The 25,024-nt window shown below is 43.1% G+C and overlaps 1 protein-coding gene and 1 long non-coding RNA gene across 2 annotated transcripts in view; one reads left to right on the forward strand and one right to left on the reverse strand.

Annotated features, from left to right (window-relative positions):
• Positions 1-25,024, forward strand: part of RPL24 (ribosomal protein L24) — a 324,479-nt gene that overhangs the window by 192,210 nt on the left and 107,245 nt on the right. The gene's annotated exons all lie outside the window — the stretch shown is intronic.
• LOC310761620 lies at positions 9,791-11,482 on the reverse strand. Its single transcript, XR_014547581.1, has 3 exons — positions 11,043-11,482; positions 10,412-10,545; positions 9,791-10,367 (listed from the first exon to the last, which is right to left on the reverse strand). It is a non-coding gene; the product is annotated as an uncharacterized lncRNA (long non-coding RNA).

Raw genomic sequence — 25,024 nt, forward strand, 5'->3', positions numbered from 1 at the left:
CAGCTTCAGGAAACCCCAATACCAGCATTGCCTAACATAATGGGAGGGAGGGAGAGATAAAATAATTAAAAAGGGAAACTAATGAATTTTTTTGCATTATTTCTGCAAAATTCTCATATTTAGAATCCATCACAATATCTCCATTCAGCATTTCTTCTTGAATTTCTTTACAATTAAGTGCATATCAGCAACAACGTAACAGAAAGCAGTAACTCTAGCCAGGTTAAATGGTTCTATGGTTTATTTGACAAATAAGTGACATGGGATACATAGCAATTTCCTTTGTGTCCCCACCACCACCACCCATGCAATAACGTCAGGCTCCTACTTGGCCCTTCCATATGGAGGGTCTGAGAAAAGTTTGTCTGCTCTGTGACAGGGATGGGAAACCAGAGGCCTTCCTCATGTTGTTGGTCACCAACTCCCATCACCCCCAAGCATGGCTAGAGATAATGGGAGCTGTAGTCCAACAGCATCTGGAGAGCCACCGGTTCCTACACATGCTTTGAACTGCAGTGTGTGATGCAGCTGTGTGCAATATCGTCTCTCCACTCTTGGCCTTTTGCTCCTTGAAGGGGAAGGACTTTGACAATTGTTCCAGGAATCGTGCATACAGTCCTAGAACAGCTGCCTCAGGTGGTAGAACCACAAGAGGTGTCGCCATTGTGGGCTCCCAGCCTGCCTAGCTGTCTCTTGACACCATTGGAGAAGCAGCAGCAGCTTTTCTGGTGAGATAATAATAATAATAATAATAATAATAATAATAATAATTATTATTATTATTATTATTATTATTATTATTATTATTATTTATACCCTGCCCATCTGGCTAAGCTTCCCCAGCCACTCTGGGCAGCTTCCAATCGAGTGCTTAAAATAATACAGCATTAAATATTAAAAACTTCCCTTAACAGGGCTGCCTTCAGATGTCTTTTAAAGAGAAGATAGTTGCTTATTTCCTTCACATCTGAAGGGAGGGCGTTCCACAGGGTGGGCACCACTACCGAGAAGGCCCTCTGCCTGATTCCCTGTAACCTCACATCTTGGAAGGAGGGAACTGCCAGAAGGCCCTCAGCACTGGATCTCAGTGTCCGGGCTGAACGATGGGGGTGGAGACGCTCCTTCAGGTATACAGGACTGAGATTTCACCCAAATCTCACAATGTAGCTCTGCGAGGGGCATAGGGGTCTCCTAAGAACTTTCGGCACCTGCAACAACTACAGTTCTTAGGATTCTTTGGAGGAAGTCATGAGTGATTGAAAAAGTGGTGTTGACACTGCTTTTAAAAATATAGTGTGGATGGGCCCTAGGGTAATGAGAGTTCACTAGCGTAACTAGAGCAGGGCAATACAGAATTCCATGCGCAACCTGGGCAGGGGTGCCAAAAAGGAAAAAACATTGTGCAATATATCAATAGAACAAACTAATATTAAATGACGCAATGTTTTTCTTTAGAAGTTCTGAAGTACTTGGACAAGTTCCCATGGTGTTAGATGTAAAGCCAAGTTTCAGCTTGTTCAGAGATTCACCATTGGAAGTAGACCAGGAAGAGTGACACTCTTGCAGCCTCTAAATGCCGGTGTGTCTCTGGCCTAATACCAGAGCCAGCCCAAGACATTTTGGCACCCGAGGTGAACCAGAAAACAGTGCCCCTCTCCTCACCACAAAGGAAGGGGTCAGAAAAGATCTATATCAGGAACAAAAGAGGAATAAAGATCTACCTTGGGATTTGCTGCCCCTGTGGATCTTGCAGACCTTCCAAGTGTCCCTGTTTTCCAGGGACATCCCTGATTTAGAGAAGCCGTCCTGGTTTCTGATTTGATCCTGGAATCTTCCGATTTTCCTTAGGACATCCCTATTTTCATTGGAGAAATGTTGGAGGGTATGGAGTTATTTGACTCCCAAGCTGCCTGAAAGCAATTCTGTATAGCAAAGTTTGTTTAATGTTTAATGTTTTATTATGTTTTTATATATGTTGGAAGCTGCCCAGACTGACTGGGCCAACCCAGTCAGATGTGTGGGGTATAAATAGTAAAAAATTATCGTTATGGAATGGGACATCTTTATTTTCATTGGAGAAATGTCAGAGGGTATGATATTACCACCTGAGACAGTCACCTCACCTTGCCTTATGCGTGGCCCAGCCTAATATTGTACAGCACTTACAGACACCGAACACAGCTGGGAGAGAGGATAAATTGGAGTAATTGAACTCTGATTGGACTGATTGAATTGGTACAACAGTTTCTGAACTGACAAACACTGTTAAAGAACAGGAGCAGTCTATCACAATGGTGAGAACTCAGAATTTCTGCATTAGTACCACATTCATTTGTTTTCAGCTGTGAAAATGAGTTCCTTTCTATTGCCTGGAAAGAGAATTAAGATCAACAAATTGAACCTGGCTAATCTTGTCACGTTCAAATGGTTATTGGTTTGTGGGGATGTAGAGGCGGGCCTTTTCTCTGGTGGCACTGGTGAAATTCGGCATTCCACTATATTGGCAGATGCATCTGTTTACTCAGGCATTATTTTGATGCATTGACCTTTTAATTAATCTGCTGTTTTTAATGGTAATGTTTTAAGGCACATTTTAATTACAGATGTTTATATATTTTTGGATTTTTTAATGGAATTGAATTATTTTGCACTTTAATTATGAATTGTAATTATGGAAGTGTATATTTTAATGCTTGTATAATTGGTTTTATGCTTCTAAGCTACATTACATATAGTAATAATAATAATAATAATAATGGCAGAAAAGGAATATAAAAATGTTTAAATAAAAGGTATGTGTGCACATTCTAAACTCACCCTATGTTGTGCTGATAATTCCTTGCCAGGCCAATCGAGGGTTAACTCCTGTTTTGAACTTTTGATCTCTTTCCTTTATAAGAAGTGTGTGTGGTCCAGATCCAGGGAGTGGAGCATGAATCGACAACTTACAACACCATGAAAGTTCTCTATTCTGAAATTCTGGAAGTATTCAAAGGTGTTAGTGAAATGACCATCTGGGTCGCTTTCTGAATCTTTCACATTGCCTTAAAAGAGACTTTCACAACTTTGAACCACGAGATCGCCATTGCTATAAAAAAAAACAACACCATAGAACAAAATGTTCTCATTGCAGCCCTTCATAACCTTTCAACCCCTGTTAGGAAATGAAATCACATCTCAGGAAGCTGAGAGAAAGAGGAACAAGGATCTTGTGGCCAGGGTGAAGGAACTGGCGCCACAGGGCTCTCTGCCACACTTCCGGTGTGACCTTTTTAATGATAGACAAACTTTTTGCCAGTGAAAAAAGAACAGAAAGGCATCTTGTGGCATCTTAAAGACCAACAGTTTGGTTGTGGCTTATGCCCACAAGAAATATATTAAATACTGAAGTGCCACAAGAGGCTTTGCCCCAGTGGTGAGTGACATTAGCACAAGCAGAGCACTGAACTGCAAGTGAATAAGTGCAATTAATTGTTTCAAGTGTATGGCAGGGAAGAGAATTGAAATTTAAATCTTTCAAAGGTTCCAAAAGAATGGGATATTTACATTTTTGCTACTAGAAATCATAGCATTTTAAAAAAAGAAAAAAATAAGACTCTTGTGGCACCTTAAAGACTAATAGATATATTGTAGCACAAGCTTCATGTGCCAGAGGCCATTTCATCAGCTGTCGGATTGGACTTGTCCCGTGAAAGCTTATGCCACATTTACCTTTGTTAGTCTTTTGTGTTTGTTTTTTGCTAACACAGAATGACGCAGCCATCCTTGTGCAAATTGCAAAGACTGATTATTTGTCGACTGTGTGCAAAGTTAAGTCTCTGTGAGGAGGGAAATGGGTGGCAAACACATAAGAACAAAAATAGAATATAAATGAATTATCCGATGACTTCATATATTATGGCAGTGCTGGTTTTCCTTCTGTCCACCTTCAGGCAACCTTTTCCACTTCAGCTAATCTGCTCTGGAATTCCTGTATGCCAACTATAGAACCTCTGGATTCTGCAGTTGATTTGGGGAGAAGGTGGGCTCTGACATCACATCTTGTGATTGCACATTGCAAGGAAAGATCCATCATGGTGGACGAGTGATTTATCTACTGTTACTTGATCTCACCCAAGGACCCTTGACAAACTCCCAAGCAATCCTGGCATTCTGCAGAACCACTATACTGTGGTAAATGAGCAGTGCAAACAGGAAAATTCTGTCCAAAATCAGCATTTTTGGTGTGACAAGCCATACAGCATATGCCAACCCTTTTTCGATATTGGATCCCCATACCTTGTTAGGGAGGGACGCGGGTGGCACTGTGGGTTAAACCACAGAGTCTAGGACTTGCCGATCAGAAGGTCGGCGGTTCGAATCCCCACGACGGGGTGAGCTCCCGTTGCTCGGTCCCTGCTCCTGCCCACGTAGCAGTTCAAAAGCACGTCAAAGTACAAGTAGATAAACAGGTACCGCTCCGGCGGGAAGGTAAACGGCGTTTCCATGCGTTGCTCTGGTTCGCCAGAAGCGGCTTAGTCATGCTGGCCACATGACCCGGAAGCTGTATGCCGGCTCCCTTGGCCAATAAAGCGAGATGAGTGCCGCAACCCCAGAGTCGGCCATGCCTGGACCTAATGGTCAGGGGTCCCTTTACCTTTACCTTGTTAGGGACCCAACTTCCCTCGTCCTCTCATCCCTGACCATTCAAAATAGGGCAGCCAAAATGATTGAAGGTGTGGATTAACTCCCCTACAAGAAAAGGGTGTGGCATTGTGGACTTTTTAGTTTGGAGGAAAGTTGAGTAAGTGGTGACATGGTTGAAGTTTATAAAACTATGCATGGCATGGAGAAAGCGGACAGGGAAAAGCCTTTCTCCTTCTCTCATAGCACTAGAACCCATGGCCGTCCAATGGAGCTGATTGTTGGAAGGTTCAGAACAGATAAAAGAAAGTCCTTCTTCACAAGGCACATAGTTAAAAGGCAGAACTCACTCCCACAGTGGTGGCTTTAAAAGAAATTAGACAAATCCATGGAGGATAAGGCTATCTACAGCTACTAGTCATGATAGCTGTGTTCCACCTCATTTGTTCAGATGCCTGATTACCGTCTTCCAAAGCAACTACAGTGGTACCTCAGGTTAAGTACTTAATTCGTTCCGGAGGTCTGTATTTAACCTGAAACTGTTCTTAACCTGAAGCACCACTTTAGCTAATGGGGCCTCCTACTGCTGCTGCGCCGCCGGAGCACGATTTCTGTTCTCATCCTGAAGCAAAGTTCTTAACCTGAGATAATATTTCTGGGTTAGCGAAGTCTGTAACCTGAAGCGTATGTGACCCGAGGTACCACTGTACTCAATTCTGAACTTAAAAATGGAAAGTGTAATGCTGGTGGTCAACAAAAGAGGTTTAAAGACTCTCTCAATGCAAATCTTAATAAGATGTAGTATAAAAACCAAAAACTGGGAAACACTGGCCTGCGAGCACTCCAGTTGGAGAACAGCCTTTACCAAAGGTATCATGGGCTTTGAAGATGCTCAAACTCAGGACGTAAGGGAGAGATGCGCTAAGAGGAAGGCACACTTGGCAAAACCTCACCATGATCAACTCCCGCCCGGAAACCAATGTCCCCACTGTGGAAGGACATGTGGATCCAGAATTGGCCTCCACAGTCACTTACGGACACATCATTAAGACCATGTTCATGGAAGACAATCTCACTTGGCTATGAGTGATCGCCAAAGAAGAAGTTCCACCACCTCCTCAGAGGCATTATGCTTCTGGATACCAGTTGCTGGGAATCTCAGGTGGGCAAAATGCAGCTGCACTCAGGTCCTGCTTGCATGCTTCCTACAGGCATCTGGTTGGGCGCAGTAAGAACGGGATGCTGGACTAGATGGACCATTGTCCTGATCCAGCAGGCTCTTCTTACCTTCTCATGGGCTAAGCTGGATAGGGATGATAGAGGTTGTAGTCCAACAATATATGTGGATGCAATGCTGATGAGTGCCGTCCCACGCTGTGAATGGGGTTTTCTTTGGGGGTGCCTGTTTGAGGGACCTGATGGCCTATGACTTACTAGGAACGTTGGTCAAAGTCTTCCCAGTTCCATTTTGAACCCCGGACTGCATAAACTGGCTCCTCATCACTGCAGTTATGACTCACCTTCCCCAAACTGGTCTTAATTACCCAGAGGCATGTTCTGCTCTCAATGACTGTAACCAGGATCAAAGCCTTCTCACAGAGCTGAGTAGTCTTATCGATCAATTTGGGATTAAAAGCTATTCTCACAGAGCTATGCAACACCTGAAATGATCAACACTTCATGTCCTTGATCAAAATAATATTATAAACAAGTTATGGAACTGCACATAGCTATAACTATTGAGATCAGGACTAACCTGTGCTATGCTCTCTTTCCAGTGCCTTGTGAAAGCACTTTTGTTTAGACAAGGCTACCCAGATACAGTGGTACCATGGGTTAAGTACTTAATTTGTTCTGCAGGTCTGTTCTTAACCTGAAACTGTTCTTAACCAGAAGCACCACTTTAGCTAATGGGGCCTCCTGCTGCTGCCACGCTGCCGGAGCACGATTTCTGTTCTCATCCTGAAGCAAAGTTCTTAACCCGAGGTACTATTTCTGGGTTAGCAGAGTCTGTAACCTGAAGCGTATGTAACCCGAGGTACCACTGTATGTAGAAGGCTGATGTTTGTAGCTGTTTTTAGATATATTTTTTGTTTTAAATTGTTTTAAACTGTTTTTACCAATAATCTTATTGTGTTGTTCTCTTTGCAAACTACTTCGAGAGTTTTGTTTGTTTGTTTTTGAACTCAATCTGTGTATCAATTTTATGAAATAAATAAGGCCCCATAGGGGGGAAGAAAAAAACCGGGTCAAGTTGTGCCTTCAAACCCACACTATACATTTAACACACATGGCTTCTCACAATGAATCCTGGGAACTGTAGAGTCTAATGAGCACCAGGAAGAATAGTTCTGCAAGAGATAAATTACAGTTCCCAGCATTATTTGCAGAAAGCCATGAGTGTTAAGGTGGCATAAATGAACTTCAAACGCGTGAGGTGGGAATTAAAGTTCCTTCCTATACTAGTAGTAAACATTATGTCAATATATTTTGTCTTATTCAGAGCATACTGAATAAACTTCACACTTGGCTGAAATCCCTGTAAGGCTCCTTGTCTCATCAACCTAGAATCTTGATCCTACTAAGTCCCACGTTATTCCTATGGGGCAGGCCTGGTGTGATGGCCTGGTTTCAAGGGCTATGTGAGTCACAAGCGAACTGTTCTTTTTTCATAACTTTAAAACTGGAATGGAATTTGAATAAAATAAAATAATCTGCTTGAGGAGAGGCAACATCTTAGGGATGGTTCTAATATGCCTCCCAATGTGGCACAGTCCTCCAAAACATGAATTCATCTTTACATCAAAATCATGCTCCATATTACAAGCTTAAGCATCAAAGAGGAGTCTCTGGACCCTTCTTTTTGAAAGATTGGATCCTCCCTTAAAGAGGGCACGTATTGCGGTGAAACCTGAACAACCGACACCCTGTGTTGTGGGTGGGTACTATTGGTCAGCCACAACACCCGATTGGTAGGTCCCTCGAAGCTGGGTGCAATCTGGCCAATGGGACGCAGTCCAAACCGTTCAAGGGACCTTTTTATGCACGTGATCCAGAGCTTCCTCTTTCAGTGCGTGCATTCGGAACACCCACCCACCTCTCCCTACTTTTAGGGCTGTGCACTTGACCTTGCTATGCTGTCATGTGTTGTCTGTTGTTGGGACAGGGGCACGGCAGGAATTTTTCCCACTTGGCTGATTGGCTGGTGCCATTTGGGTTTCACCTGCCGCGTAGCAAATCGTCACAACTTGTAAGGTTGCGGATAGGCTCTGGTTCAGGTGATAGGGATGGGAGAAGGCGCTCGCCATCCCTATGTGAAGGGTATTCCGTTAAAGGAATCCAGGGACTCGATGGTTTGATCAACCCCTGAGAGGGGGTTGTGCCCGTGCCTGAGTCTAGGGGGACATTTGGGTGGCAGACATAGTCCGTTCCCGACTTTTCGCTTAGCCACCCTTGGCTGACCTATGCTGGAACTCTGGGTCAGTGCTACCTGCATGACAGGGAGCTAGCCAGAGTCTATGCAACCAGTCACTTTCTGTAATCAATAAAGTTGTGGCCTAAATTCTGCCAAAAACCAAAACCCAAATTTGAGTCATGTGTGAATTTATTTAGGGGGGAGGTTTCTGGGTCTGAACACGCAATGGGGAGCATTTCCAAGGAAGCATGTGAAATGGGAGATAGTACAACCATGTGATGCAGGGCTGTAGAGCATTTGCTTCTCCTCATCTAAGGGCTTATCCACACATTTATAAGCTCTTTGTCCAAGCACAACTCTCTCTTTCATTTGCTCCAGAGTCTTCCTTGCAAAAAACCCACTCTTTATAGCTGAATGCAAATGGCAACCCACAGAAAACTCGAATTGCTGTTTGCTCCAATTGAGCGCTAAATAGCATGTTTTCATGGGGAAAGTTCCTGGCAATAAAAAAGAGCATTCAGATATGGAGATTTAAAGCTCAGGCCTGTGCCTGGAAAGAGTGGGGCAAATGGAGAGTGTGGATAAGCCCTAATCCACCTTCGTGATGTGCTCCTGACTTCAAAAACAGTAGAGTAAGGACTAACTGTCACATTTTGTTGCCTAAGGGACAACTTCATATCCTGTGTATGTGGGGGATAAACAGTTTGCCACCAATTCAATGATCAAGTATTGTTAGGTATTCAGTGATCTGTGTTTGCCTGAGCTTGAGTCTGGACTAAGGATTCTGAGCTCCTGTGTTCTGATTCGATACATGTTGTCCAATCACAGAACATTTCAAGATTTGGGCCTCTGCCATTGACCCTTGAACTCTTGAGTCGTGATTCGCAGTTTGGAAGTGTAGACAGCCAATCACGTTGAGAGTGGGAGTGGCCCAGGCTTTCAGGAATGTATATAAGTAGTTGCTTTGCCCCTGTTCCCCAGTTAGGTAGTTCAAAAGTGGTTTTTGCTGTTATTGCTGTGTCTTGCCTCATGGGAACCTACCTACACTTCAAGTATGTTGTCCCCATTAAGAAAGTTACCATTTATTATGATCCCAGTCTTTACATGCTTTCTGTTGCCCTGCATTGGTCACCTGAAAAGACCTCTTGAGCTTTGGTTCTTGAAAGATGCAGATTTCACTGCATCTGGTACAGTGGTGCCTCGCAAGACGAAATTAATTCTTTCCGCGAGTTTTTTCGTCTAGCGAATTTTTCGTCTTGCGAAGCACGAAATCCCATAGGAATGCATTGAAATTCAATTAATGCGTTCCTATGGTCAAAAAAAGTCCAAACAAAGCCAAATTTGGTACAAAAAGAGTTTATTAAGTGCTCTTTAAAGTCACACATACTGTAAAGAGCATTTCAAAAATTGAAGGAACAATAAATTAAGTTTCTAAACATGACAGAAAAACATTTAAAAATCAACAAAGTGTACAGTACATTTTCTAAGACTCTGGGGGACAACTCGAAGAAGGTTCCTCTTCCACTCTTTGCTTCTTGCTGAAGAACCTGTCCATGGTCTGCTGCTTCATCCGCCTTTTCAGCACCTCCCTGAAAGACGACATGACCCTCGTATCAAAAGTGTTCGCAAGGTCACGTGTCAGGTCCTTGTCAGGGTGGTGCCGCTGTGCAAAAGCCTGCACATCTTTCCACTTCTGGCAAATATCCCTCAGTCTTTGGAGGACAGCCGCTGTGGAACGTAGACCTCCGTCGTCACAACCTCCAGGAACTCCGCTGCAAAGTCTTCAGCCGCAGGAACATCAGAACTGGCAGCCTCTCCATGCCTGACCACGCTGTGGATTCCAGATCTTGTCTTGAACCGGTCAAACCATCCTCTGCTTGCCTTGAAGACTTCTGGCTCGCCTGAGGTTCCTGGCTGTTTCCGGACGAGGTCTGCGTGCAAGGCCTTGGCCTTCTCACAAATGACGGCCTCAGTCACTGTGTCCCCTGCACGCTGCTTCCCTTCTAACCAGATGAGCAGCAACTTCTCCACCTCCTCCAGAACAGCTGGGCGGTTCTTCACGATCCTGGTGACTCCCTTGGCTGCATCAGTCGCAAGGATCTTCTCCCTCATCTTCAGGATGGTGCCGATGGTCGATGGGTTCCTGCCGTACTCCCTGGCGAGGTCTGTCACACGCATTCCACCGTCGTGCTTCTGGATGATCTCCTTCTTCATTTCCAGCATCACCTTCTCCTTCTTCCTCTCGCCGGCCTCTGCAGCAGCAGTCTTCTTGGGTCCCATGGCAGCACAGCTCCTACCTTCGTAAACTCAGAAAGAAAAAAAATCAGTGCTTCACATCCAAAAAATTCAAAAGCACCCAGCCACCCACTACACAGAAATTCAAACCCAGAACCAAGTCCTTGAATTCCAAACACCCAACCCAAAATCCAAAAACCGCAAAAAAAGTTTTAAAAGTTTAACTTACAAAATGGCTGCAAATCACCAAAGTCTTCAAAATCCTCAAATGGCTGCAAAAGAAGTTTTGGAAAAGCTTTAAAAATCACCAAAGTCTTCGAAAACCTCAACTGTTCCCCCAGCCACCCACCCACCACACAGAAATTGCAAACCCCTCCCCAACTGTTGCAAACGCTTCCCCAACTGTTCCCCCAGCTGCCCACGACACAGAAATTCAAACCCAGATTTTTTTTTAAAAAAACAACAACATGGCCCAATGGTCACAGAAAATCATAAAAATTCAAAAAAAAAAACACAAGCTCCCAGATTCTTGCAAACCCCTCCTCAACTGTTCCCCCAGCCACCCACCACACAGAAATTCAAACCCAGAAATTTTTTTAAAAAAAACAGCAGAGTGGCCCAATGGTCACAAAAAATCATAAAAGTGCAGAAAAAACCACACACGCTCCCAGATTCTTGCAAACCTCTCCCCAACACCAAGTCCTTGAATTCCAAACACCCCAACCCAAAATCCAAAAACCCCAAAAAAAGTTTTAAAAGTTTAACTTACCAAATGGCTGCAAAAGAAGTTTTGGAAAAGCTTCAAAAATCAGCAAAGTCCTCAAAAACCTCAAAAAAGGCTACCACACCGCGTGCTATGTGTTGCTCCTCGAAGTCAAGTTGCAACTGCACCTCTTCAAGCAATGCACCCTGGGTATTAACAGTTTTACGAAAAAGGAAACAAACTTGCAAGACGTTTTCGTCTTGCGAAGCAAGCCCATAGGGAAATTCGTCTTGCTAAGCAACTCAAAAAACGGAAAACTATTTCGTCTAGCGAGTTTTTCGTCTTACGAGGCATTCGTCTTGCGGGGCACCACTGTACCTTGGTTTACGAACTTAATCCATTCTGGAAGTCCGTTCTTAAACCAAAGCGTTCTTAAACCAAGGCGTGCTTTCCCATAGCAGCGGGGGACTCAATTTACAAATGGAACACACTCAACAGGAAGTGAAAGTTGTTTTTATTCCAAGGCAAAGTTCACAAACCAAAACACCTTCTTCTGGGTTTGCAGCATTCTTAATCCAAGTTGTTCATAAACTAAGCTGTTCTTAAATCAGGGAACCACTGTACATCAAAACATGTGCTGCTTGGTTGTTTGGCTTTCTGCAGCGACGTGGGTCATGAAACTACTGCCTTCTTATGCAATACTAAGCATGATGAAATGACCAGAAAGAATTAGGAATGATGGGGAAGTTCAGCACAGGGGCTTTTCTCCCACTCTTGCTTACGTAATGTTCCAATTCTGTATGTTATTGTGGTATGAGAGTCAGCTCGTTTTATTTCTCTTACGCTAAGACAAGCCCAATGTTTTGTCAAAATGAAAGGGCTGGTTAATTGCAACTGGTGAGGTTGTAAGGAACCACAGTTGACTGGCTCCCATCATCCCTAGCTAGCAGGAATAATGGGAACTGTAGTCCAAAAACAGCTGGAGACCCAAACTGAGGAAACACTTTCCTTCATTCCTACACTATCTCACCACCCATTACTGAAGACAGGCAGCGGTCTGTTTCCTGCTCTCAACATATGGAGAACTTCAAATGCTACTGGAATCAACAATTTCACTAGAGTAAATCTTGGTTTCAGAGATGAAAGCACATTTTTCCTCCCCAAAGGCTTCTGAGAACCCCAAAAATCTCTCCTCAAAACAACAACTCTGTGGAACCCCCCCCCCAAAAAAAGCTCAGCAAATCCGGTCAATCCACCCCCAAAAAGCTCAACAACTCTGGGCACTTTGCGATAAATAAGGGTGTTTTCGGTTGCGGTTTGGGCACCGGTCTCTAAAAGATTCACCACCACTGGTCTATAAGAATCCCAAAGAAGCTAAGAGAGTCTTAAAAAAGGGTTAGGAACATTAGACAAGAGTAAAAAAGCATAAAAGGTTAGTATATATAAGACTATAGCTATCAGTCTACAGAACTCTCTAATATGAGTGCTCATTGTATTTAGTTTGTGGCACAGGTCATCATCCGACGAATTTTGAGCTCTGCTGTGCAGAATCTAGCAACGTTGTATGTTGTAGCAGAATTGGTATCTGAAAGCAGCAGGGAGGTATAGAATTGTCCTGTGCACCCTGGGTACTTATGCAGTCATGGTAAGATGAGGCTAGTACGAATGTCTCTATAATAAAAATACAGTGGCACCTCGGGTTACAGATGCTTCAGGTTACAGATGCTTCAGGTTACAGACTCCACTAACCCAGAAATAGTACCTCGGGTTAAGAACTTTGCTTCAGGATGAGAACAGAAATCATGCAGTGGCGGCGCAGTGGCAGAGGGAGGCCCCATTAGCTAAAGTGGTGCTTTAGGTTAAGAACAGTTTCAGGTTAAGAACGGACCTTCGGAACTAATTAAGTTCTTAACCCGAGGTACCACTGTACTGGAGAAGCACATGCTCTGTTGTTTCTATTTGTCCAGAGCCACAGGGGCATGTCTCTCCAAGTAAGCAATCCTCCTGTATCGACTTCAAGGACAGCTGAGGGGAGGGCATGACATCGAGCCAAGGTGTGTATATGCAGCCAAAACACTGTTTCACAAACTGCTGCCACATCAAAATACCAACTGTACAGTCTACATCAAGGATTATTAGGCCCTGGGGCTGTTGTGCCTGGTTCCAGTTCTTCTGCCCTTCCTCCTCTTTACTAAACTGAAAAAAACAATAAAGACTTTGCTTGCACAAAGGGTGGGCCTGCTGCAAAGTGCAGCCACCCACCATCTTAATTTGACCAGGGGCTCTCTGTATTTTTACACAATTTTGTGTTGTGGGCCTCTAAATTCCTGGCCTCTACCTGGAGCTTCAACCAATCCCATCTCTCTAACAAGCGTTCTGTGAGATTAAACAAGTATGCAATTGTGTTTGTCGTATTGACACTTTATGCTCGTGCATCATCTTATTGAGCTTACATCTTTTAAAACATGATGTGTCATTTTGCATGCTCCCCATTTCCACACCAATGAGATGTTCCAGAAGCAGCGCTTGCCTGGGTTTGATTTCCCTTGCACAATAGCACACTGGCTCTGTTCAGCTCAGAACTGCTTCTTGACTTGTGGAAGAGGGGAAAGATGCCAAGATATCATTCTCCCCCACCCTTTCAGGTGAAAAAGCAGCTTGAGGATGGTGCTTTTGAGCTGAACAATAATGGGGGGGTTAACTTGATTGCCCCTTTTCTGCCCAATCCCAACCTGCCTCAGGCTGCATTGAAACTTGGAATATGCATAATTTGAGCTACAACTAGTGCTGCTTTCTCCTCATCTAATCCTCATGTATGAATGACAACGGTATAACTCTCTTTACTTAAAAAGTAAGGGTAAGGATAACATTGACCTACATTAGTAACTTTGTGAAGGTAGGGTGAAGGATGAATGTATAAAAATAACATTGCTCTTGAAATAAAATACTTTGCTCTACCAGTATCAAACATATTCAAGAGTAGGCTGTTGAGCCTTGCTAAAAATCATCCCACACAAGCACACACACACACACACACACACACACACACACGGAATCTGAAATGGCACACCCAGTACACATTTTTGCCTGTCTCATGCTCCGCATTAGTACCATATGTTATACAGTGGTACCCTGGGTTACATACGCTTCAGGTTACATACGCTTCAGGTTACAGACTCCGCTAACCCAGAAATAGTGCTTCAGGTTAAGAACTTTGCTTTAGGATGAGAACAGAAATCATGCTCCGGCGGCGCAGTGGCAGCGGGAGGCCCCATTAGCTAAAGTGGTGCTTCAGGTTAAGAACAGTTTCAGGTTAAGTACGGACCTCCGGAACAAATTAAGTACTTAACCTGAGGTACCACTGTATTTGTTTTTGTTTTTTACTATTTGATGCCTGTTGTTTTCCATTTTATGCCCCATGTTATATCATTTTAACCATTCAAAACATAAAATTGCCCAGGGCACTTCTGACATCTTGAGTGAAAAGTAGATTCCAGGTGTTCTCTGCGTACTTTTAAGCTCAGAGCTTTTCTTTTCAGTTCCTGTTTCGACATTTGGTAGGACAAACAACTTTTGTTTCAAGTACTCTGAAAGGGAAGGGCACTTCAACATATCTTCCTCATCTTCTTTGTCCACATTTTTTTAAATCTGCAATATATATATATTGCCAACATCCAGAAAAAATACAATGTCTGTGAACATCATCAATCAACAGTGAAATAACATTCAGTAAAATACAGAACATATTCTAAAATATCAGTCAATCAGTTGCTACAAATAATTCATTGGAGGTAAACATGATTAATGAAGATTTCCTATGACAAGTGAGCTCTGCAACAAATCACTGCAGTGCAGAGTTCATGGTTCCATTCTGTCAGCCATGCCCTCTGTTAGGATACTCCATTCCATTCTTCCTCTGACTTGGTTTTCCACCCCCTCCCAAACCAACAATGAATCAGCCACTGAGCACATTCAGGCCTCACCTGGCTTTTTTGAGGTCCACTCTCAGGGTTTTCTTCCTAAAGCTATACGTGTTTGTGTATACTTCTGGAAAGGTTTTGGTTACCCCCCAACCTGATACGTCCCTCTTGTGCATGGATGCAGCAATTTTGGCTACATAAGGATCTACACTCACTTCTGAACTTAGGATTTATAGTTAAATAGGACCTCTGTGTTCAGAGGAAGCTTGTATATTTATCAGATGCTGAGCAAAAAAAACTAACAGTAATTGTCAGCATTGTGCCTTCCCTGTGAACTTTCCAAAGGTATCTTGCTGGACTCAGTCAGAAAGGAATGCTAAGAAAGATGGACCTTGGTATAATCCATTATGGCAGTTCTTGTGTTTTGAAACAGGAATCCAGTGGAAATAAGTGCAGACTGGACTTCTAGTTTAAAGAGGAGAAAGATGGCATCTAACCCATCTAACCCATAGACCGAATGGAGCAAACAGCACGCAGACCTAGTGGTGGGAGGAAAAAATCCTTAAATAAGAGACACGGGGGAATCATTAATGGACTTCAATGTCTGTACACTAATACACAAAGCATGGGAAATAAACAAGATGAGCTTGAGCTCTTGGTACAGCAAACTAAATATGACATAATAGGCATCACTGAAACCTGGTGGGATAAGTCCCACGATTGGAATGTAATAATGGAGGGATACAATCTATTTCAGAGAAACAGACCAGACAAGAAAGGAGGAGGAGTGGCGTTATATGTCAGGGATGTGTATACCTGTGAAGAGATCCAAGATTTAGAACCTCAAAGCCAAAGTGAGAGCATTTGGGTCAAAATTAAGGGAGAGAAGAATAACAGTGACCTCATTGTGGGAGTTTACTATAGATCCCCAAGCCAAACGGAGGACATAGATGATGCCTTCCTGGAACAGATGGCCAAGCATGCAAAAGGAAGGGAGATGGTAGTAATGGGGGACTTCAATTACCCAGATATTTGTTGGATGTCAAACTCAGCCAAAAGCATAAGGTCAAACAGATTCCTCACTGGCCTTGCAGACAACTTCATTGTCCAGAAAGTGGGAGAAGCAACAAGAGGAACAGCCATTTTAGATTTGGTCCTAACCAATGTTGATGACCTGGTTAGTGGGGTAGAAGTGGAAGGATCATTAGGCGCGAGTGATCATGCTCTTCTGAAGTTTACTATACAGCGGAAAGGAGCAGCCAAGCATACTAGGACTCAATTTCTCGACTTTAAGAAAGCCGACTTCATCAATACCAGGGAAGATTCTGGAGCAGATCATTAAGCAAACAGTCTGTGAGCACCTAGAAAGGAATGCTGTGATCACCAATAGTCAGCATGGATTTCTGAAAAATAAGTCATGTCAGACTAACCTGATCTCGTTTTTTGACAAAATTACAAGCCTGGTAGATGAAGGGAACGCAGTGGATGTAGCCTACCTTGATTTCAGCAAGGCATTTGACAAGGTGCCCCATGATATTCTTGTAAAAAAGCTGGTAAAATGTGGTCTTGACTATGCTACCACTCAGTGGATTTGTAACTGGCTGACTGACCGAACCCAAAGTGTGCTCATCAATGGTTCCTCTTCATCCTGGAGAAGAGTGACTAGTGGGGTGCCACTAGTCTTGGGTTCTGTCTTGGGCCCGGTCTTATTCAACATCTTTATCAACGACTTGGATGATGGACTCAAGGGCATCCTGATCAAATTTGCAGATGACACCAAACTGGGCTAACAGCCCAGAGGACAGGATCACACTTCAAAACAACCTTGACAGATTAGAGAACTGGGCCAAAACAAACAAGATGAATTTTAACAGGGAGAAATGTAAAGTATTGCACTTGGGCAAAAAAAATGAGAGGCACAAATACAAGATGGGTGACACCTGGCTTGAGAGCACTACATGTGAAAAGGATCTAGGAGTCTTGGTTGACCACAAACTTGACATGAGCCAACAGTGTGACGCAGCAGCTAAAAAAGCCAATGCAATTCTGGGCTGCATCAATAGGAGTATAGCATCTAGATCAAGGGAAGTAATAGTGCCACTGTATTCTGCTCTGGTCAGACCTCACCTGGAGTACTGTGTCCAGTTCTGGGCACCACAGTTCAAGAAGGACACTGACAAACTGGAATGTGTCCAGAGGAGGGCAACCAAAATGCTCAAAGGCCTGGAAACGATGCCTTATGAGGAACGGCTAAGGGAGCTGGGCATGTTTAGCCTGGAGAAGAGGAGGTTAAGGGGTGATATGATAGCCATGTTCAAATATATAAAAGGATGTCACATAGAGGAGGGAGAAAGGTTGTTTTCTGCTGCTCCAGAAAAGCGGACACGGAGCAATGGATCCAAACTACAAGAAAGAAGATTCCACCTAAACATTAGGAAGAACTTCCTGACAGTAAGAGCTGTTCGACAGTGGAATTTGCTGCCAAGGAGTGTGGTGGAGTCTCCTTCTTTGGAGGTCTTTAAGCAGAGGCTTGACAACCATATGTCAGGAGTGCTCTGATGGTGTTTCCTGCTTGGCAGGGGGTTGGACTCGATGGCCCTTGTGGTCTCTTCCAACTCTATGATTCTATGATTCTATGAACCCAGGGGAAACACAAGAAATAGAAATTGTGTCCATAGTATGTGGAATGCCCTCCAAATTCATCACAGTCATTGGTGTGGTTTTTGCAACATATTTATGTGGAATAAGCCTATGTATACAGTGACATGTTTCTGAAATTTTGTTAAGAAGGCATTTAGCCATAGGAGCTAGATTAAAGATTTCTCTATTTTAAATATACCACTTCTCCTAAGAAATTCCTCTGTTGGTGGTTTACAGTAAAAATAGCCTCCTTTGAACACACCATTCCATTTTGTATTATGATGCTAGCAGAATGCATCCCTTTTCTAATATTACATTAAGTGTCGTCAGCAGTTTGGACAGTAACTTTAGACATGAAAGATGTCCATAAATGCTGACCTATTTATTCTGTTTTTTACAAGCTTCCTCTTAGCCCCTTTCACTTCCTCAGTAGAGTTTCTTCTGCAGCCTTTGTTTTTGTTTAGACAGTGCCTATATTTAAAAAGGAAGAATAGAATGGACCCATCTACAAAGAGTAAATTTACTTTCTACTATGAAAGAGGCTTTTTAGCCAAAACCTACAGTTCTGCCACAAGACCTTCTGGCATGTAAGATATAACTTCCAAGCCAAACTTTACCTGTAGAAGAGGGTTGGTGTTAAGACAAGCTTGTGCAAGCCACCAGCATTCGCTTCATGAGTCATAGACCTCCTTAAGAATCCACGAGTCCATAAAAATTTGAAATAATGTTACGACTGGAAAAGAATACAAGGCAGTACAGTTTTGTTTGAATCATGGGTACAAAGATTGCTTGTTTCTAGAAAAAGAGGTGCCAGAATTCACCATGGACGCTTCCCTTGTTCCCAGGTGCCCACCTGAGCGGGGCCAGAACTGAGTTCCAGTGAGTTCTGGCTGGGGGGGAAGCCCTGGGTACAAATATGTGAAAGAGAGAATAGAACTGGGCCACTGGTTCTGCCCCCAGCCGCCACATGTAAACCTGGAGAAAGCCTATGTGCATATAATGTGTGGAGATGAATTAATGTGGGTCAGATCCGGTGATTGTGAGCTCCTTGCATGGAAACCTTCCACAAACAGAGCTTATCAAGGCTCCAGTCTTACACCAATGTGAAATCACCTAAAGCGATATACAAAAGCATAACAATTTAAAACTGCCAGTGACAGTCTCTAATCCTTCTGCGAAGTCTGAGCAGACTCATTTAAAGCACAAACACATCCCAAGAATATTGGAAACTGTGGTCTGGAATTGTAGCTTTGTCTGAGGTAAACTACAGTTTCCCGTATGGGAAGGGGGGATAAATGTATGGAGTGTGTGAGGCCTGTGTGTTTTAACTGGATGGTGGTCTGGCACAACAAAACTTCTGGGGATGGAGGTAATTGCTTAATGTAATTAATCCTGATTGAATTCCTAACTCCTCCTCGTCCTCCTCCTCCTCTTCTTCTTCTTCTTCTTCTTCTTCGGCGATCACTTGTAGCCAAGTAAGATTGTCTTCCATAAACACGGTTTTAACAATGAGTGCGTCAGTGACTGTGAAGGCCAATTCTGGAGCCACACATCCTTCCACAGTGGGGACATTGGTTTCCGGGCAGGAGTTGATCACGGTGTGGATTTGCCAAGCGTGCCTTCCTATTAGCACGTTTCTCCCTTGCGTTCTGAGTTCGAGTGTCTTCAAAGCCCATGGCACCTTTGGTAAAGGCTGTATTAATGGCTGCTCCACAATCCTTTGCTCATCTGAGGGTGACTTTCCACTTGACATTTTTTTACTTAGGTACAAGCACTAAAACTGGATACAAATCCACTCGGTGTGGGTTGATGCTCTCCCACAACTCTGGATTGGTGGTAGTGGAAATGCAGGTGTGTGTGCACTTGTGGTGCCGCCACAACCCGGAGCTCCCCTGAGCTCACCTCCACTTTGTCCATCCTGGGGAGCCCAGCACTGCCATTCTGCCTCCCCCCACCCCCGTCCTTCATGCAGTGCTTCTGCTGCCTGGGCGAAAGGTCACTTGAAAGCTCCACAGAGTTCTGTGATGGAGTTCCTTCATGGAAGGACAGTGAGATATAAATGTATGTGATAAATGAAATAATGATAGCTCTCCACATGCAGAAGCTTTTTCCAACATGCAACCTCCCACTAACATTCCCAAGTGGTACAGATTTGTGAGGACTGAACCATGTTTCTTTTCTGTATGACTAGGCTCTGAAATGTGATATCATTCCTCTCAGTAGCCCAGGCAATTTCAGCAGTAATGTTGCTTTTATTGTTTTAATGATTGCTGATTGACAGTTACTGAACTTTAATGTTTTACTGTTGGGCAGTGTGCAAATATCAGAATTAAATTAATAATGCAGGAGTTGTTTAGCATTTGTAGACATACTCAGTCAATGCTTCTCAGACTTTTGTAACTCTGGCAGTAGTGTACCTCATACCATTCAACATTTCTCCAATGAAAATATGGATTTCCCATTCCATAATGATAATTTTACTATTTATGTCCCACACATCTTACTGGGTTGCCCCTGCCACTCTGGGCAGCTTCCAACATATACAGTGTAAAAATATAATAAGACATTAAACATTTTTTAAAAAAAACTTCCCTATACAGGATTGCCTTCAGACGACTCGGGGCTCAGATATCTCCATACCCTCCAACAATTCTCCAATGAAAATAGGGACATCCTAAGGGAAAGTGGGGCATTCTGGGATCAAATAAGAAACTGGGATGGCTTCCCTAAATCAGGGACGTCCCTGGAAAACAGGGGCACTTGGAGGGTGTAGTGTACCTGAGGCCAACACAGTTAACCTAGTGAGCAACTCACTGGAACCCCACAAATGATGCGTAAGGGAATCTCTCATGTACTGTCAGGCACATCTATGTAATGACTCAGGCTAAACTCAAGAGATTCCTCTTGCAACCAACCCTACCACTGCCTAAAGATCAGGAACTTCCAGCACCCAACAGCTAATCTATCCCAAGCAGGGTGGAAAAAAAGATGGTCTTCCCCGTCTGTAATAATAGCTCACTGAGACATGTTGATCAGCCAGGCAGAACACCACAATTCCACTAGCTTTAGAATAAATTATATTACAAATCTGGTTGCCATTTCCTCATGTGATATGAACATCTGCATCTGAACTTCTCTTCAGTATTTTTTTTCTTCCTCTAGTGCTTTTTTAAGGGCTTTTCCACACAGCGTATTCTTTATACAATAAATGTACCATGACTCATTTCTGTTGCAGAAGACCCAGGCATGCTCTCTCGCTCTCTCTAGGTAGAACTTCTGTTGCAGAGATACTGCATTTTCCCAGCATGCAAATCACAGTCTTTCCCAGTGAGGGAACGTGCTTATTTTCTTCCAGCACACACTTCCATTGGCGCTGCATGGAATGTGGTATTGCAAATGTCGTGGTGACTAAATATGAGCAACATAACTCCTGCCCACTGAGTTCGCACTTATTTTTATGTTTAACACCTTTAGAGGTTGGCGTGCTCCCCTGTTCTACCACTCCAGCACAGGAATAGGCTGGCGTTGGACTTTTCAGTGTTGGACTTTTAGTCAATAAACACTGGTCTCAAGAGATACTACTTTCCGCTAGATATACAGTGGAGATGTGGTGAAGACGGAGTTGTTTTGGTAGTACGCCACAACTTTAGGACACCCCTCTTGGGGAGATCTGGTGGGCTTTCCTTTTTTCATTATTTTATTTTATTATTTTATTTTATTTTATTTTATTTTATTTTATTTTATTATTTTAGAAAACCAAACCGCTTATAGACCGCTTAAATTCAAAGCAGTATATGACCTGATAAAGTCATACAATAAAACAGGAGAGGGGAATCCTTTTCAACCCAAAGCCTGCATTTCTTTCAAAGCAACCTTCTGAAGGCCAAATGACAGTGGTGAGCAATGCCAGAAGCAAAAGTGTGTGGGACAACAAATGTTCATTTTACCGTTGTACAGTAGGTTTATTTCAGCACACACACCACTCCCCAGTCAGGCAAGAAAGATGATCAAAGACACAGAATCACACATTTTCAAAAGGAATGGAAAAAGAATCACAATGGTCATTAGACTCTTCTCCTTATTCTGGAATAGCCCTGGAGAAAATAAGCCGGTATGTGCTTTTTTCCTTAAAAAAATATGTTTAGGGGTACTCTCATTTTCCTTCTCATATTGAAATACTGCCTCTCAATGAGGCCAAACTTAAATTCACAAAATGTTTAGGGGTATGCGTACCTCTGCATCCCCCCAGGGAAAAAAAAAAGCACTGGGCTTGACTATTGCAGCATAACACGGAACAGACAAAAAAGCTGACAGAAGCTGATCTTACACTGATGCTCTCAAGGTTAAAGGTTCCCACTTCTTGTTTTTGCAAAAGGCAAACCACCATCTCTCTCGCTGTTTATCTGCAATTTTGATCTAGCCCTGCAGAACACCCTTGTGTCTGCTCCGTTTTCAACACAACTTTGCTAGAGTCATAGCCAACTTTAGAGTCAATATTTTTGACATATCTTTACATGTAATGTCGAAGTTACATTCCTCTCAAGGAAACGTAAAAGTTGACCCAGTTCAGCAACCAACATAGTACCAAACCCAATAAAGAGAACCCCTCTCTTCATTCTGAATGGGGAAATAAAATTGATTCAGCCTTCTGCTTATGTGCTTAGGTGAAATTTGTTCCATTTGGTTGTATACTTTTTGGTGTTTTGTTTATTGTTTATTACTACTTTTGCTATGTTTGTAGTTCTGTAATTTTTTTTATGCTGTAAGCCACCCTGAGCATACTTTTAACTTTGGACAGGTGGCATATACCATATTTTCCCCTGTATAACACACCTCCGTATATAAGACGCCCCCTATTTTGGGGGACTCAAAATTAAGAAAACGGGGGGTGGAGATTGCCCCCATGTATAAGACTACCCCCCTTTTTAACATTATTTTTTAGTTTAAAAAAACTAGTCTTATGCATGGAAAAGTATGGTAAATAAAACGATTAATTGAGGCTCAGGCTTCATTTTACTGCATATTGCCTAGTGCGGATTTGAACTTCATGGCTGAGTGGGCCTTTGAATCTCAGGGCTCTTTCCAACAACCTGTATATTCAGCATTTGTTTCCTTTCTCAAAGCTTACATGCTGACTGTATTATAGCTGCATAAACATCCCTGGTTCAAAATGTAGTCAGGTCATTCTTGTTCTCAATTCACAGTGAAGTTGGTTTTGGGGAAAATGCATAAAAACACTGTATTTCACAGGATATATAAAGCAAAGATGTGAAATGAATAAGTGGCCACACTAAGCGTGAAGAGAAAATTACTGTGAATAACTAGACCACCTTTGTTCTTCCTGTTTTCCTGGTATGCCTGAACTGTTCCTGTTGAAGACCGAGTGCTGTACTGGATGTACTTTTTGGCTTGTTCCAGCAAAGCAGTTCTTAAGTTCATACGTTCTTTAAAAAAACAGCTTGATCAAGGTTGCTGAATCACCATTGCAGTGTCATTAATGTTATCTAACTAGGCTTAAGAGGCATTAAATCAGCTATATGTAAACAGTCTACCAGGAACTGTCTGTGTTGACCACTACATTGAAACATGTGTTGGAAGGTATGAACAACACTAATCTCTTCCAAGAAAAGTCAGAAGCAAGGAGAAATTTTGTTTGTTGTGGAAATTTGTTTCCACCCCCACTCTGATCTGAAGTGGGGGTGGAAACAAAACATGAAAAAAGATACCTGTAATCAGTATAAAATAACAGCTTGGGGGCCAATTTTGACTGGGGGGGAATAGCACAGGGGAATGTGTTAAAAATAGGTAACTGTACTTTCTCCCCAAGGGGCAAATAGCAGTGCAAATGTTTCCCCACCTCCAGCTGCTCTAGACAAAATAACAACCCCCTTGGGCTGCATTTCAGTTTTTTAAAAAATCAATACGCCAGTGGACAGTGTAGCCCTTTTGCAATGCCTCTGAGGACCCTCCACAGGTAGTCCTGAAAGTTACAGTGCTACAAACTTCCATTGCTATACACCCCTATATGAATGGCCAGTGGCATCAGAGGTAGGGCAGGTGCATCGGTTGGATGGAAAGGTACGGCAAAATCCTCATTACCATTCCCCACTGTGGGGAGGGGAATAATCAGGACTGTATCATCCGTTCCTACCTTTAGTCTACAAGCCTATGCACCAGTGGCATAGCGTGGTTTGTCAGTGCCCGGGGCCATGCAGATGGGTAGGTGAGTGGGAGGGAGAGGAAATGGACAGAGTACACATGTGCATTCAACTGCCTAATGGCATCCACATCACCCAGGAGATCGCAGCTGCAGAGATAAGAAAAGAAGAGTCATTCCGTTGTCTGGAGAGGTCACTTCCGGGTGTGCATGGAGAAGCCGTTATCAACAGAGTCCACCAATGGAAGCATGCAGCTATATTGAGGAAGCACCGGGTGTTGAAATTTTGCACCCTTAACAGTTTTGTGCCCAGGGCAACCACCCCTGTGCCCCCCCCCCATGGTACGCTACTGCAATGCACACTTACCCTGTTCCATTTCATCCTCTGCTTTAACAGTGATTGCCTAGTGAAAGCGAGGCACAAAGGCAATTTAAACTCTATGAACAACTGCAAACCAGAAGTCCGTAATCTCAACCATGAACTCACTAAGTTGCCTTTGGCAAACCATTAACCACCAGCAGCAGCAGCAGCAGCAGCAGCCTCAGTCCCTCTCTGCAACTGGGGCTGTGGATACCAGCCTACTTGTCAAGAATAGTAGACAGATTGTTGAGATACTCCATTGTTTCATTTACCGTATTTTTCGCTCCATAAGACGCACCAGACCACAAGACGCACCTAGTTTTTGGAGGAGGAAAACAATAAAAAATATATTCTGAATCTCAGAAACCAGAACAGCAAGAGGGATTGCTGTGCAGCGAAAGCAGCAATCCCTCTCGCTGTTCTGGCTTCTGGGATAGCTGTGCAGCCTGCATTCGCTCCATAAGACGCACACACATTTCCCCTTACTTTTTAGGAGGGAAAAAGTGAGTCTTATAGAGCAAAAAATACGGTATTTATACAATCCACCTTTCTGTGATAAAATCACCCACAAGGTGGGTACCAGTAACAGCAAAGATCCAGGGGGTGATGCTTGGGGAATGGTCCCCCAATTATAGAGCGGTCCATGAGAGATCATCCATAGGGTAGATTAAAAATAACAGATGTTCAAGTAGACACATCATTTAAAGCACAATCCTGGTCTACCAAGTCCTACTGAGTTCACTGGGATTTACTCCAAGGTAAGTGTATATATTGCAACTCCAAGAATGCTCTGCATAGAGAAAGGGCTGGTTACAAAGATTGCTATTATTATATTATATTATATTATATTATATTATATTATATTATAATTATAATATTTATTTCTGTTTATTGGTAGTGGTGCTAGTTTTAATTTATTCACTGCAACAACAAAAAACGCAACAGGCATGTTGTGTCAATAAACAAACAG

Source organism: Podarcis filfolensis (genome assembly GCF_964270895.1).
Source record: "Podarcis filfolensis genome assembly, chromosome: 4".
Taxonomy (NCBI): domain Eukaryota; kingdom Metazoa; phylum Chordata; class Lepidosauria; order Squamata; family Lacertidae; genus Podarcis; species Podarcis filfolensis.